Source organism: Equus caballus, chromosome 10 (genome assembly GCF_041296265.1).
Source record: "Equus caballus isolate H_3958 breed thoroughbred chromosome 10, TB-T2T, whole genome shotgun sequence".
NCBI classification, from domain to species: Eukaryota; Metazoa; Chordata; class Mammalia; order Perissodactyla; family Equidae; genus Equus; species Equus caballus.
In genome coordinates this window covers 85591441-85606705 of record NC_091693.1, presented here as the reverse complement: position 1 = coordinate 85606705, position 15265 = coordinate 85591441, and the positions used below count along the sequence as shown (strand labels likewise).

The window sequence follows — 15265 nt, the reverse complement described above, 5'->3', positions numbered from 1 at the left end:
GGAGCCAAGATGGTGGTTTTTAATAAAACTGAGAAAGGGTGGATTGCTTTCCCACAGAAACTGTGGAAACACAGATGCTGTCCAACCTTAGAAATGTAAAATTGTTCATGTTTTTGATCTCTGGACCAAAGGAAAAACTACAAATTCCACTGTTTGGAACATTTAATGGAAGAGTTTGAAAGGAAACCATTATTATAATCATGGTACCCACCAGCGCTATAAGAATCCAAGCTCTGTCAACATTTTCTTTATAAATTCACTATTAGGATTTTCTAACTCATCCAGATTATTCAGCTACAGTTTAAAAATCTGAAATGTAAGATCTTAAATTGTGAGTGATATTATTCCAGGAATGAAGAAGGAAAATGGATATCATGTGATACAGACACAACACAAAAATGTTTGGCTTATGTAGCATTTTAACAGGTATTAGCTGTCTTTTACTTTGTTTTTCTTGCTTTGGAAGAAGTGGGATGGGGTTGACTTTGAATGGAAGGTTATATTGTCAACTAACCATGAGCAAAATTTTAAAAGTTTGGTAATCCTAGATAAACTCTTACAGTTTGATCAAACTCCTACAGTTTTATAAACTCTTAAAAAATATAGATGATGTCTCCACTTCTGAGTCTACATAAAGGTTTGGATTCTAATAAAAAGAGATTACTTTTAAGAACTCTGGCACTTTGCTTTTAGTCTAAACCATTGAAAAAAAATGAAAGAACAGTCATTTCTAATTCTGTCCAGCAAATTCCAGCTAAATGGAAGCAAAAAGACATAGAATAAAAGGAACTATTCAATCTTTTCAGAACTTCAACAAATATTGAGTTAATTCCATTTCTCAATAAGGCTTAAAGCTGAAGGGATCTGATTCCTCTGAACATGCTTCTCTTGTCTCTACACTCCATGTTCCTTGACGTTCTTTTTTTCATCTTGCTCCCTTGAGATGATTGACCTTTAATACAAAATCAAAGGCGAACAAAAGAAATGTAGCAAGTCATACCTTAATGAAGGCAAGTGAAATATATTCATTTAACAACTCAATCTGGACTTATAGTTCCTGTTGCCAGTTATCACACTTGAAAACCATGATAAACGGTTAGTAGGATCACATTAGATGACTAAATCAGAAGAGAATGTATGAAACAATGCAATCCATCCAATTCATTATGGCCAATCTACACAGTCATGAAATATCGAAGAGACCAAGAAAGACGAGGCTCCTCACTGATGCTAGAAATTAACACGACGATTTACCCAAGCACAGGCTATTTTCCTGGAATCACATAAATGAAATCTTAGGTGGCTTCTTTCACTAATCTATCCAATTTGATGGATCTTAAAAAAAAACACATATAGTCTACATGAAGTTCCAACTTCAAACTCTCTCTGCCTCCTAAGATTACTAACAATCGATTGATTATTAGAGTGCAAAATGATTTAGATTTATTTCTGGTAGGGCCTGGTATTCTCTACCAAAAGAGTTGTCAGACTATTTTACCTAACCCAGAATTTTTGCTTCTGGATTTATTTTACATGGTAAATTTCTGCACCAAATATTCACTTAGTGAGTGAAGCCTTATAATAATAGACCTGTTTTAAAGAAACTATCCAATAAGTAAATTCTTGAAACTATTAAAACTGTGGCTCTGTTCACTATTGTGCTTTCAATCTCATGATTCATGCAATGTTCATATGTACCTTTTTTAGTAACAAGTACATCCAAATATTAAATGAAAATGGTTTAAAAGTAAACTGATTCATGTGTCAGCATAATCTAAATATGGAAGGCATCACCCTATAAGTAGACATAGTGCTAAAATTCTGAAGTTAGAAAGTTTACTGTAAGAAAGAAGCCAAAAGTTCAGACACTCAGCCACAGTTGATCCAAACCTCTTGGGTTGGAAGCATCACAAAAGCAGGCTTTTCCACGAAACGGACTGTATTTCCTGTTTTTAGCTAAGCTGGAAGTTCAATAGGAACAATACTTATTATGGTATGTCATTGCTTCTACTTTCGGTCTGAAAACACCAAGCAGAGACTATGAGTGTGACGAATCAAAAGAAAAGAAGTTGAGTGGAGAGGTGTTCTGGGCTAAGAAAGGGAGAGTTAATGGGAACAGAATTTCCTAGCTTGACCACCAGTTAACCATAGTTTGGATGCCCAATGTGTTATGAGTCACTAGCAACTTGCTCCAAAATAACACAAGAACATCTTGGGCTAGGTCATTACTGAAGTGTATTGTTAATAATATTTCCAGAAAAAAAATCAAGCAGAAACACTTATTCAATGGGTAAATTGGTACTCACATAAATTCCTTTTTACAGAATAATCTGGAAATGAGATAGCACAAACAACTTGCTAGACAAAGAGTCTGATAATGTTATAATCACAGCTCACATCAACAGAGTTGATAATAACTCTTCACAGGGAGAGGGTGGAATTGTTAAAGACAGAACACATGCTGAATTTTCAAAAGCAAACTCCAAGTTTTACGGATCATGAATGTAGAGGTATATTTTGCATTTTCCAAAAGACCGCTTAACACTGTTGTCCCTAACTTAATTTCTTACATTCTTGAAAATTAAAACTTCTTAACTGACAATTCAAAACACGCATATTCAAGCACTTAGTTACTATATTTGTTGGATCTGTACAGTGTTGATTGTGCATACTCAAGAAAGCAAATTTGGGAGCTGTTGCTCTTTTGGACTTGATTGCTCCATTATCAACGGCAGGGTTTGAAGGTGGACAAGTCAGTGATGCGATATCTAAGCATCCTCTTCTATAACCTGGAAATATTACTTGCCCACTAATAAATTAACCCCCAAAAGATGAAGTACAAAAAAATTATAATAATAGAACAGGAGAAAAAGAAAAGCATTTAGGATTTGCAGCCAGGATGAAAGAGCATTAATCACATAAAATATTGACACTAACCTATAAAGTAAGTTTGTGAGTCCCTGCAAAGAAGAATGAAAAGCAAGAAAGCAATGAAACAAAACAGCAGAGCTGAGATGCAGATAGATCTCTGTGTCACCAGCCTCCTCATCCACCCTGTTGTGGAAGTCAGTCGGTCCCAGCAAAAGGAGCGGGCCAAGAAGTCTGCTGGTCAGGGCGGTGTCCTGGGGGTTTCGGGCTTGGTGGTGTAGTGAGCCACCAAGGTCAAACTGAAGGGCAGAGGATGCCTTGCTCAGAACCAGCCCTGGGGCAAGTTCTCCACCAAGATCAGGGCAAGAAGCCAAGCAGGGCGAAGTCAGTTCGTTCTAAAATAGGGAGCTATGCCAGAAATCACAGGCAGAAAGATGAGGAGAAGGCTTAGACCTTTGTAGGGAGTAAGGATCACAGGCCTAGAATGTCTTTTGGTGGCTGCAGTGGTTGAGGACCTGCCCTGTAGTCTAGAGGAAAAATCCAGCAGTGGTGTGTGCTCTTTTGTTGTTCTGTTCTGTGCCTGTGGTTCTGGCAATCTCTACTGTGCCACACCTCCTGCATCTGCCCTCTGTTTATGCCCTTGATACTTCACATATGTGTTGAGTGTCTTCAGAAGTTTATACTCCAGGTCTGAGTAACACTTAACATGAAAGCAGATTCGGTAAGTGCACATACAGTATGTTTATTATTCGTTTTTATGGCTGAGTTAATAATGTAGTCATTTTAGTTAATGGTTAAAAAAAGGGAGAGATAAAGTAATAATGGGTCGTTTGTTTGGTGGCAGCCAGGCTTCCTTCCTGGAGCCACGGGGTTGGTGGGCTCTACAACAGGCAGGAACTCCACTGTGGGGCCACATTCAGTTGCTGGTAGAGGCTGGAATGGCGTTACTGGACTTTAATCTAGCAGACTACGTGTATTCATTGTTAAACTTTGACTCCATGACAAAAAGACTGTGTTTGATTTCTTGAGGAGGACTTGCCTGGCTGAGGTAATCCTGACACAAAGAAAACTCAAACTGCACAGAAGCAAAACAAAGATGGACAGAGTGGCTCTCCTAACTTATAAATTACATGACAACAAAACCCTTAGAGTGAGTTATTGACTGGGGCAAAGACCACTTCTCATTCATTTTTCATTTCCCAGTCTCTAAGCGTAGTGTCTGGAATATGGTAGGCAGTCTATAAACATTCGACGGCCTGAACTGAACTGCGTTGCTTCATCTCCCCACCGCTGGTTTCTTTTCACCTGGTTCGCAGCTGCGCTTGCCCTCAGCTCAGCCATCACTTCCTCAGAAAGACCCTTCTTGACCCCCTTGATTGATCAGCTCCCCCTAATTTTTATACTTATGCTATTATGCACTCTCCGCCAAAGCACCCAGCACAGCTATAATTTTACATTTACTTATAAGACTCTGATGTAAACAATACAAACCAGAAACAATAAATTCCGAGGAGACAAGGACTGTGTCTTTTCACTTTCTGCTCATGCGGTAAACACTGTTTTTGTTGGCACTCGGTAAATATTTGTCTAAGAGGTGCACCAAGAACCCACAGTTTTCACGGTTTCCTCTCACTCTAATAATACTCACAAGGCCTCACATAATGAAATAAAGCGTCTAGCACACACTCAGATAATAGTCAGAGCTGGCAGAGAAAGTTTGTGATGCAGGCCACCCAGATGGGAAGAATTTTGATAAGGCAAAGGAACAAGGCAAATATCTTTTGCTACGGCCAGAAGTTAAGCCCCCATCCTGCCATGTACCATAGAAATGCTTGTGGAGAAATGCTTATTCTTTTATAGCTATCTCAGTTGTTTACTTAAAAAAGAAGAAGAGAAAGCATCATCCATTAAATTTAACTCCTAAAGGTCAAAACTCTCAAGTTTTACCAATTTCATATGGCCTAATCTAGCAGACTAGGTCTACCTGTCTACATTCTTCAGTTTAGTCACATGTAAGCAGTTTTTCTATGGAATTGTTCTTTGTACCTCAAGGGTAAAAAAAACAGAAATACTACTCTGATCCAAAATACAATACTAAAGAATATAAGATGCGGTGGATGACAAGGTTATTTCCTGGCTAAAGAAAAAGAAAGAGCAGAGACTGAAACTTAGTCATGCTGAATTTAATATCTGAACATTTGTAATAAGCCAATATATCATTTTATTCCAGTCAACAACTTAATAAGTCAAATTCCAGGAAAATGATTAAAACAAAAAAGACTATCCAAGAGAGCTGTTGCTTTAATTCAATTGGCCCTTATTTATGAAGCAACTCCCGTGTCAGGCAGCATGCTCAGCACAGACGGTGCAGCAGTGAAGACACAGATGGTCCCTGGGCTCAGCAACTTACAAGCAATGAAAGGGTGGTCAGTCTGTATCTCGCATCCTCACAGCTGCTCTCTCTTCCTCCCAGTCCCTGGGGTCAACTCCTGGCCTCAGCAGGTCCACTATGTAAGGTCTCCTTCCCCTAAAGGAAGTTATTTCTCTTCACTTGGCCAGAATTCTTTAGGGACCATGCCGTGTACCAAGTCAGGTTTCAATAAATACTTTTAGAATAAATTAATTAATCACCCAACTGATAAGGGAGGGAGATCTGTAAATGAGGAGCTGGATGAGAACACCTATGGTTTGCTTTCGACATAGGTCAGGTTTTCTGGCGTGGCTCTGGTCTTCTAAGCTTTCAAGTGTATTTCTTGATGACTCATCTATCACCTGGGATAAAGATGTTTTTACGGCTGATTTAAGTCAGACTCACCCAAAAGTAAAAATCCCATTTCCTTCTTTAACTATATAACATGTGCAGCAGATACTCCGGGTTCTTAGAAAGTAGAAGAATCTCAGTACTGTCATAGTGTGACATTGGGAAAAGTACAAAATCTCTCTGTGTCCATTTTTTATCTGTAAAGTATTGATAATCATACAGTAATTTTCTGAGGATTAAAATGAGGCTAGATATGGAAAGCATTTGGCACAGTATCTGGCTGGCATAGAGTAAGGACTCAGCCAATGTTGGTATTAGGATTAATATTATTGTAATACTTGTAGCATTATTATCCCTCTTTCCTCATATTTTTTATTGGGGAAATCGAGGTCCTGATAAGATTCAAGAGCTCTGGTAAAAAGCTCAAAAAGAGACCCAATACCTTCATTCAATCATTCTACAAATATTTATGGAGCTTCTGCAAGGTATGTAGGTTGACCAGCTCCCAGAATGAAATGGGGTGACTTCCTGGGAGGTTGGAAGGGAGAGAGTAGAATTGTGGAAGCATAAGTGAAGCCTAAGTTAATGGGACCAAACTAATGTGCCAACCCTGAGGACAGTTAGCACAAAGAGAGGGGTCCAGTACAGAAGTGAACATCAGAGTCACCGGGCCGCATGGAGTCTTAGAAAATTTCATTAACCTTTGAAAAGGAGAGCCCAAGCTTGGAGAACTTTCTTACCCATGACTGGACCCTACTTACCTAGAATGCTAAAGAAAATGTCCCCAAATTAAAAGAGCACAGATCTCATCAGAGATGGTTTGTTGTGTTATTGTTCATCATCATAAAAAATCAAGAGATAGAACACAATTACCTTAGCAAGAATTATCCTCCAAAAATGAACTGCAGGTTTACTCAGAAATGGAAATCTAGGGGCTGGCCCCGTGGCCGAGTGGTTAAGTTCGCGCGCTCCGCTGCAGGCGGCCCAGTGTTTCATCGGTTCGAATCCTGGGCGCGGACATGGCACTGCTTGTCAGACCACGCTGAGGCAGCGTCCCACATGCCACAACTAGAAGGACCCACAACGAAGAATACACAACTGTGTACCGGGGGGCTTTGGGGAGAAAAAGGAAAAAATAAAATCTTTAAAAAAAAAAAAAAAGAAAAGAAATACACCCAAATACACATTTTAAAAAAAAAAAAAAAAAAAAAGAAATGGAAATCTAGTACTGAGCCGAGGATGAAAATCTAGCCCAGTGAGGAAAGTGAGGATAATTTCCAACCGTATTAAACAATAAAATGGGAAAGTAGAGGCAGCTCCTCAGACTGAAGACCTGTACCCCAGGTTGCTAAAGGCTGGTCTTAAAAAGACGGAAGTCAGCAGTGGAGGAAGAGCAGTGAATTATCTGAAAGTCCCCAAATGCTTTGCAGTGTCCTTATTTGCTGACTGCTTTTCACCAGCCACCTATCTAGTTTCCACAGACACTGGCTCATGGTGAAATGCCAGAATTATCCTGCTAGAAGTACATAAGACTCAGGAAACTGAATAAGCATGGACTCGAAATGTCCTGCACTCTTTGTTTTTCTTGTTGTTGTTGTTGTTTTGCAACACACCAGAGATTGGGCAAGGGGAGATGAAGCCTTGTGACCTCTCAGAACTGTGAAGCCTATTTGCAAGCAAACACTTAGTCCGTCATACTTTTAAGGATGCTGGAAGAAGACATGGCACACCTGGGTCAAAGACAATTGACTTTATTACTCTCAGCAGTAGTGGTAGCCAGAATATCAACACTTTCTTGCACTGGTTCCTGGAGCACCAATTCCCAGAGGGCACCACAGAGAGGGTCAGGTGACATCGGTATATACAGGAAACATTATAGGAGAGGAACCCTGAGCTTAGGGAACCTGAATCTTTTATACCGGACAGTAAGCATGCCTGCCCTTTGCTCTGGAGGGAGGCACTATCTCCATCTTCCAAGGCTGCTCACGTACAAACATTCTTGAAATGATAGACTGCAATATAGTCAGTTAGCGCCTCTGCTCACAAGACATGTAGAAATGGGAGACCTGTTCTGAGAATTGTCTCCCAACATGACCTTGACACTAAGAGCACTCATACAGAGCATGCTTAAGTGCATGGCATCCTTTTGGTCAGCAGCTCAAATCACTGTGGATCTACAAAGCCCTTTTTGACTCAGGGCACCATCTAATCTGGAGAAACCATTATTTCACATTCCCAAGAACATTTTCTTGAGCTTATTAAACCACTTAGAGGTACTCACTTCCTCTTTTTTAATTTTAGCACAAACTTCTAAAACTTTTGTCTTCTATCATTTCCCACAAGATTCGGGGATTTAGACTGTAAAAGTCTTCTGCAATGTAAAACATCTCTCTTCCACTAGCACTAGAACAGTATTCAAAAGTGTAGTCTATTCTCACCATGGGTTTAAGGTAGGCACAGTCTTGCTTTGTACTATGAAAGCATTTCAATCATACTGCTTCTGGCACCCACCTACCAGTCCACCCAAGCCTCCTAAGGAAGGATGTCAACACTGAATAGTAACGAAGGCCTGAGTCCAGGCTTTAATGCTTACTAGCTATTGCCTTGGGTGAGTCACTTCTTCCTCTCCCTCAGCCTCCTCATTGTGAAATAAGGGTAATAATACTACTCTCTCTTCGTACCTCACACAATTTTTGAAAAAGTCAAATGAGAAAACATCTGTGAAAGCATTTTATAATCAAGAAAAAATCTTACCCTCAGAAACTGGGTTATCATGGGCATTAGGAAGAGTTGTGGCGCAATCACTTATTTGTAATTGGAGTCATGTGTTATTGGGTATCCAGGGGAAACCTCTTTACCATCAAGGATTTGGGGGGAGGCTGTGGGGTGAAAAGGCTAAGGGGAGAGAAGGAACACAACATTACTTCTAGATCAGAAGCCATTCCCAAATACATTAAATAGCCAAGGTTTTATGATACCAAACATTGGCTTTTGATTAATTTTTTAGTTGAGAATCAGTGAATAAGAAATTGATAAAATATACTATCCACTTTTCATTAACATCTTGATAAATCTGCCTTCCAAGGTTTTATCTGTTTCTAAGGCACCAATAAGACTACTGTCAGAATATATTATTTTTCCCCAACAGTGTCATGGTGGGGCTACAAGAAATGTACTTAAGTCTCAAGAAAAATAGTTTAAAACTCATAAAAGGTGCATGGCAGCTGGGGAAACAGCTCTCATGCTGCAAATTACAAAGACTTGGATCAAAAATTCTGCTGTCTGCTTAATTTTCCTGAAATGGAAAACCTTATAGACTTTTAACATAGTAAAAAGGCAAGGAGTACATGCACTGACAGATCAAAAGTGAGAAGCAAAGAAAACAGGAGGAAGTGAAGGGGGCAGGGATCTGCCACTGATCCAAACAGCTGTGAAATGAAAACCAGAATAAGAGCAAAAGAGAACAAAAACATGGAAATAGTAATACATTCTGATGACATTGTGTTATTTCCTATAGGAAGAAAACTTGATCCAGATTACTCCTACTCCCCAGAATCTTTAACTTTGTTCTCTTTTCAGAAGCTGTCAAATTTTGGCAAAGATATCACTTAAAGGAAACAAATTTTCCACTAAAATTAAACTTAACAAATGTATCTCTCAGTTCTCTAAGTTTCCTTGAAAACTCAAATACTTTGAATGAGCAACGGTATTAGATGTGTCTAAGCATGTTTCTAATAGCATCCAATAGCCTGGAGAGAAGCTATTTGCAGAGCTCCTAAGTATGAACTCTCTTTCTGGAGTAGAGTGAGTTGAGAAGTCAGTTTGTGTATCACACGTCTTTTATGCTCCATTCTGTCTTCCATTCTCTCCTAGCTTATTCTGACTTATCTTCTAGTTCATTAGTCCTGTGTGCTGACGTGTTCACCCAGCTGTTCAAAACATCCAAAGTTCTTAATGTTAGGTATTGTATTTTTCAGTTCAAGAATATACATTTGATTAGTTTATATAGATTCCAATTCTCAGTTGAAGTAATCTTTTCATCTATTTTCTCCTTCTTGATCATATTAATAAACTTAAAGTCCCTATCTGATATCTGCAATATCTAAATCATCTATGGGTTTTATTGACTTTTTTCTGTTGGGTTTTAGTCATTTCTCTCCTTTTTATAGCATGCCTTGCAAATTTTTACTGAATCTTGAATATTATGGAGGCTCTGACTGATATCTTCCTTCAAAGAAAGTTCAAGTTTTTTCCGACATTCAGAAAAAAAATTGTGGTGAATCACTTGATCCTGTCTAGGCCTGATTTAAAGCTCTGTTAGGGCTTATCTATTTCAACTTTCCTAGGGTAAGGTCCTTACTCCAGGGTTGACAGAGAGGGTAGGGTCTCCATAGAAAGCCTGAGTTGTTTATCAATTCCCCTCTACCTTGGGAGCACTTGAGTTCCTATCTCTCTCCCCAGTACCATGTGGCTACAAATATCCCAGATCAGCTATTTGACCATCCAGATGTTCTTTTGTACTGGGTTTCTTGGACTCTTTACCCTGCTTATGTGCAGACTAGTTGGTAAATGACTTGGGCCAAATTATATGCAGATATTTGGCTACTTTTCTATGGTTTAGTTCTCTCCAGAAATTTGCCCCTCCTGTCCTAGCCACTGTGCCCCAAATTCTGACTTCTTTCTCCCTAGTCCAGTAACAATGCCACTTTCTTCTTATACTTCATTCACTTGTGCTGTGATTTAGAAAATGCAGTCATAGAAGAAGCCAGGGAGAATCTGACCTCAGCTTATAGTGCTCCATTTCTCTTGAGGATCATAATCCCCTCATGTCTTAGTAACTATGTTGGTTTCTCTCTAATGCCTTCAATCTATTGTCTTACATATTCTGTCCAGCTTTATCGTCACTGACTGCAGAAGGATTTGTCCATTACAAGTGATTCCATCACAGAAACTGAAGTCTTCAATACAAACTTTATCACATAGAATGCTTAGAGAATGAGGTGAGTTTTCAGGCAAAAGCAAGCACAGATGCATGGATCCTGATACAGTATCAAAAGACAACCAGACACCCTCCATAAGGTTCACGGATCAGTAAACAAGCTTGACATGGTAGAATAAGGCTATGCAGTGTTCACTGTGAGGTGAGCAGCCTACCATGCTAGCAGGCAATAAACACAACCTGACTGACTGTAGCAAACAAGGAGAGGCACAACTCAGTGTCAGGGTGGCAGACAATTAGGTGAGCACTCGTGTCAGGGGTGCTGGGTAACCCTCAGAATCCTGAACTTTAATATAAACAAGGCTTCAAGAAGGCAAGGAATCCTGAAGTAAGGCTTGGCTTTGTTGCATGGGTCTCTGGGGCTTCAATCAATTTTCCCTGCCAAAGGGAGTCTTTTATTTTGTCTACATCGTGGCTAATGAATGAGGCCCAATCACTGAGAGGAAATACTCTAGGCTTAAATCAATTTTGACTAGTTAGAGTAAACAGAGACCTTGGCCATCGCTAATTACATAAAGAGATATATTTCTGTCAAGAGATCTACAATCCACTACCACCAGCTCAGGTTCCACTGGATTAGACTACAAGAGAGCTCCCTCATCCTCAGCATTATTCAACCTCATCAGTGGCCTAGCCATCCATCAGAGATCAGGGGGCCTCCAGCCCATGTGAATTGTGACTCACAGCAATGACCAAATTAGCTACTCAATAAAAATCATTCACAAGAAGATAATATTTTTGCTTTAAGTGCAACAACCGCAGGAGCTCCTTTTGCACGGAATCTTCTGTAGAAGGGTACATTTGTTCAATAGGTGCTGTGGTTAGAAATTTGAAAAACTTTAAGGCCACGTGATCCTAATTATTTTTTCCAACTCCAGAAGTCTCTAATTCTACGTACCTGTTTAACCAGATGAGAAAAGAAAGAAGCTGTCAACTTTTATAATCAGGACCAAAAATGAAATTACTTTCATGTTGCTTAGTTTTGGGTGGATTTTCTAAGACACATTCCCAAGACTTTCGTAATTTTTAAACTTCCATACTTAATGAATATGGAATCCATGTCTTAAATTCATTTACCCAGAATTCATCACAATGCTTATTTTCTGAGAGCTAATGTCACATCTAAAAGGACTTCCTAGTCTATTTAACAAATTTTTTTTAACATAAAGCCTAAATTTCAAAGGAAAATAATTTAACTTAGTAACTAAGCTGCTAATTAACCTGGTTTATGAAGATTTTACTAGTTGAAAACATTATTCTCCTGTTTCTCACTTAATGGCCTTAATGAGCTCACATCATGAGCTAACAATGCCTACAAGAGAGGTCATGGGAACACTGAGAAGCCCTTCTCCAGAAAGCGAATTTCCACTTGATCCCTAATTTTTTTTGTATTTTAATTTGGGATAGTAAATCTTTCGTCTTCCTTGATAATATGAAAGTGAGTAAAATAATTTCTAACATTTTGTGGGTACTTACTATATACATCAACACTATCCTAAGCACTTTAAACAAACCACACTTCTTTGAATTCTCACAACAACCCCCAAAAGTAGATTTTACTACACCCCTGTTTTCCAGAGGGGCAGCTGAGACACAAGCTCTCACACTCACTGAGGGGCAGGAGCAGCCTCACCCAAGTGGTCTGACTGCTGAGCCCATGCTCGGAACCACCATGCCACAGTGCCGCACATCAATGTCCACTGTGGGACATGAATAGCTTGGGAATGAAATAAACCAGAATGCTGAAAATTACTAAAAACAACAGCCATAAGTTAGAATTCATTTTACTCTTTTCCATTTATTTTTATTTTCCTCAGAACATATTTCCTCACAGTAAATTAAATAAAATAGGCTAAAGTAATGAGGAAAAAAAAAAAAAGAAACAATGGCAACAGAGCTAAAATCAGGAAATCTGCATTTAGCACCAGTTCTGCCACTAACTGGCTATGTGGCTTTGGACAAGTCTTTAAATACATAGTCCAAGCTTTAAGAGGAAAAAAAACAACTCTAATTTTACCTACATAAAAATCCACATGGGTTTTATGGAGTCACGTCAGTAGTAGTATTAATCACCAAAACCGGTATGATAATTATTGTTATTGAAGGAATAACTGCAAATAACATTCATGCTTTAATTTCTATTACACTGTCCTAAACTGTGCCTAAAAAAACTATTCTAAGACAGTTTAAAAAATAGTTTCCTTTCTTTCACAAGACTTTTCCTATAGATACGAGTAAAATTGTCAATATTTCCTGAATGACTCTTCATTCCTTTGCCACTTCCTGAAAATGAACCACATTAAATACACCCTAGAGAGGCCACATTTAGAAGACAGGGTAGTTAGCAAACACTGCTTAAGGTTTACTCATCTTAGTGGACAGAGGCTTTGCCTTTGTTTTCAAGAAAAAAGAAACTGAAATTAAACACACATATTGTTCGCTATATTTATGTCGAATGAAAATCTAGTTTACAAATGGAAATACCACCTGGGAAGATTTGGTTTGTATGTGATGAGATGTTTGACTTTTCACAGGTATTGCTTTCTTTCACACCAGACCTTTTTCATGGTAGGAAGTCAGGTTCCTTCAGTCGTTTCTTCATCCTGCTACCTGGAACCAAAGGACATGGTGTTATTTTCACAACAAGCTAAACAGAAAACTCTTGTTCCTAAATTTCCTAGTTGTATATTCACAGTGCAAATTACATTTTCCTTCCAGTCAAGATTTGCCCATCAACAATCTCTACTAACACTTCTATGTAGAACTTTTATAACCATTTAGGTCAACTCAGCTGTAAGCGGTCATCCCAGTTAAAATGTGTGGGTTAAATACTTCTAAATTCCTTCTTTGGGGGTGGAGAGGAGAGGTAGAAATTTGACCTTAATTTTCCTTTGTTTTTTAAATTTTTGGTTAAACATATGCATCAAGAATGAGTTCACACATCAAATGAGTATAAAATTAAAAGAAAAAAGCCACCAATTTTAGTGAATTTTCAGTTTGGTTTACTTTTGATTTAATATTCTAGGCCTTTTTTTATATATACACCCACAAAACACTGACTCTATATTGTTTTACCCATTCATCTTCTAACGCCAGTGTTGGTTCTCTCGATTGCCTGATAACAGTAATCACTCACCTTCATAGCATTCAGACAGCTCTACTTTGTAAAGCTCTCTGTGAAAGTGACTGCACCACCTTCATCCATATGTAAACACATCACATGAAAGACAAACTCTTTACCTAAATGATCCAGCAGAATTTAAGAGTAGTGAAGCTCAGAGTTTACATTTATGCATAGCTTCTGATACTCTAATTCAAGGTGAAGGGACAAGAAATCTAACAAGGGTGGCTTATTGAGTCTGTAATACCCTGCATTAATTCCCAGCCACTTCAAACCCTTCGTGACTATCTGAGAGAATTTCCAAGAGTTATATGGAGAAGGAAATAGTTCTACACAGCAGTTAGCAGAAGGGAATGCTGTAACTCCACACCTTTAGGGTACCAGTTGACTAAAGATCAGCCTGATCCAGCCAAGCTAAAGTCAAGTCAAGTCAACTCATACTCACTAATATGCAAAGCTCTCCTCTAGAGATATGGGGAAAATAAAGACAAGTAGGAGCTGGGCCTGAGGAGTTTCTGGGGAAAATAATAGACTTCATCAAATCCCCTTGTGAGACAAAAATCCACTTGTGCTAAGAGTAACTAGTCTTCCTCCTCATTTTGCATTTGTTTTGACTTATCTTCCAAACATCGTTCTGAGGACAGAAGGAAATCATTACTATCACCCAACCCAAGACACGTGAGCTGTCTCTAGCCTCCAACTGAATAAAGGCACATGTCTTCATAGAAAGTAAAAAATCATGTTTACCTAATATAGAAATTCTATTTATTCTCAAAAAGTTCTGGTGTGGACTGAAAAAACTCACAATCAAATAAATAAGGACATGGTAGTAGATTCCATTGTATTTGTTACAAACAACATTGCCAAGTTTTCGAAAAATATTTTAAAACTAATTAGTCCCCATTTCTAACTTAAAGATAACAATCATTACTTATTTGGTTCTGAGAGGGTCAAAAATAAATTTTTTGAGTGTTAAGTTGGGAATTTAAGAAGACAGTTTTTATTAACTTAAACTTTGAATAAACAGCATGCCTTCATTAACAATTATATTTTAATTAGGTTTTTTAAATTTAGAAAAAATCCAGTTCAATCTAAAAATAATGTGGTAGGCATTTACACTGGCTTCAAGGAGAATATTGTGTACATTAGACAACTTCTATCATTTCTTCCAAGGAATTAACAAATTCTAGGAAAAACTGGTAGTTTTCTTATTATACAAGCAAACAAAAAATGTATGCTCTACTGATGCAATGGTTACTAAAAAGAAAAATTTAAAAATTCCTGAATTCAGTCATTCTGCTTCATATTTACATGAGATTCTAACTTACTATAATGGTATGAAATCTATATGAAAGGGTGATTTTTTTTCTTCTGAAGAATCACATACACATTCAGGTAGGTAAGTACTTAAACTCTACAGAAAGCATTCTGCTTTGTTCTTCTTGATATACGGTATTACCTAACAAATATTGATAGGTCACTATATTCTCTTTCCTTTATAAGGTGATGTGGTGTC

The 15265-nt window shown here is 38.3% G+C and overlaps 1 long non-coding RNA gene across 9 annotated transcripts in view; it reads right to left on the bottom strand.

Annotated features, from left to right (window-relative positions):
* LOC111775378 (uncharacterized) overlaps positions 1-15265 on the bottom strand; it is a 149201-nt gene that overhangs the window by 95718 nt on the left and 38218 nt on the right. For all 9 annotated transcript variants that reach the window (XR_011422230.1, XR_011422229.1, XR_011422231.1 and 6 more), the window contains one exon: positions 13116-13238. This is a non-coding gene — a long non-coding RNA (uncharacterized lncRNA). The remainder of the gene's footprint in view (positions 1-13115; positions 13239-15265) is intronic.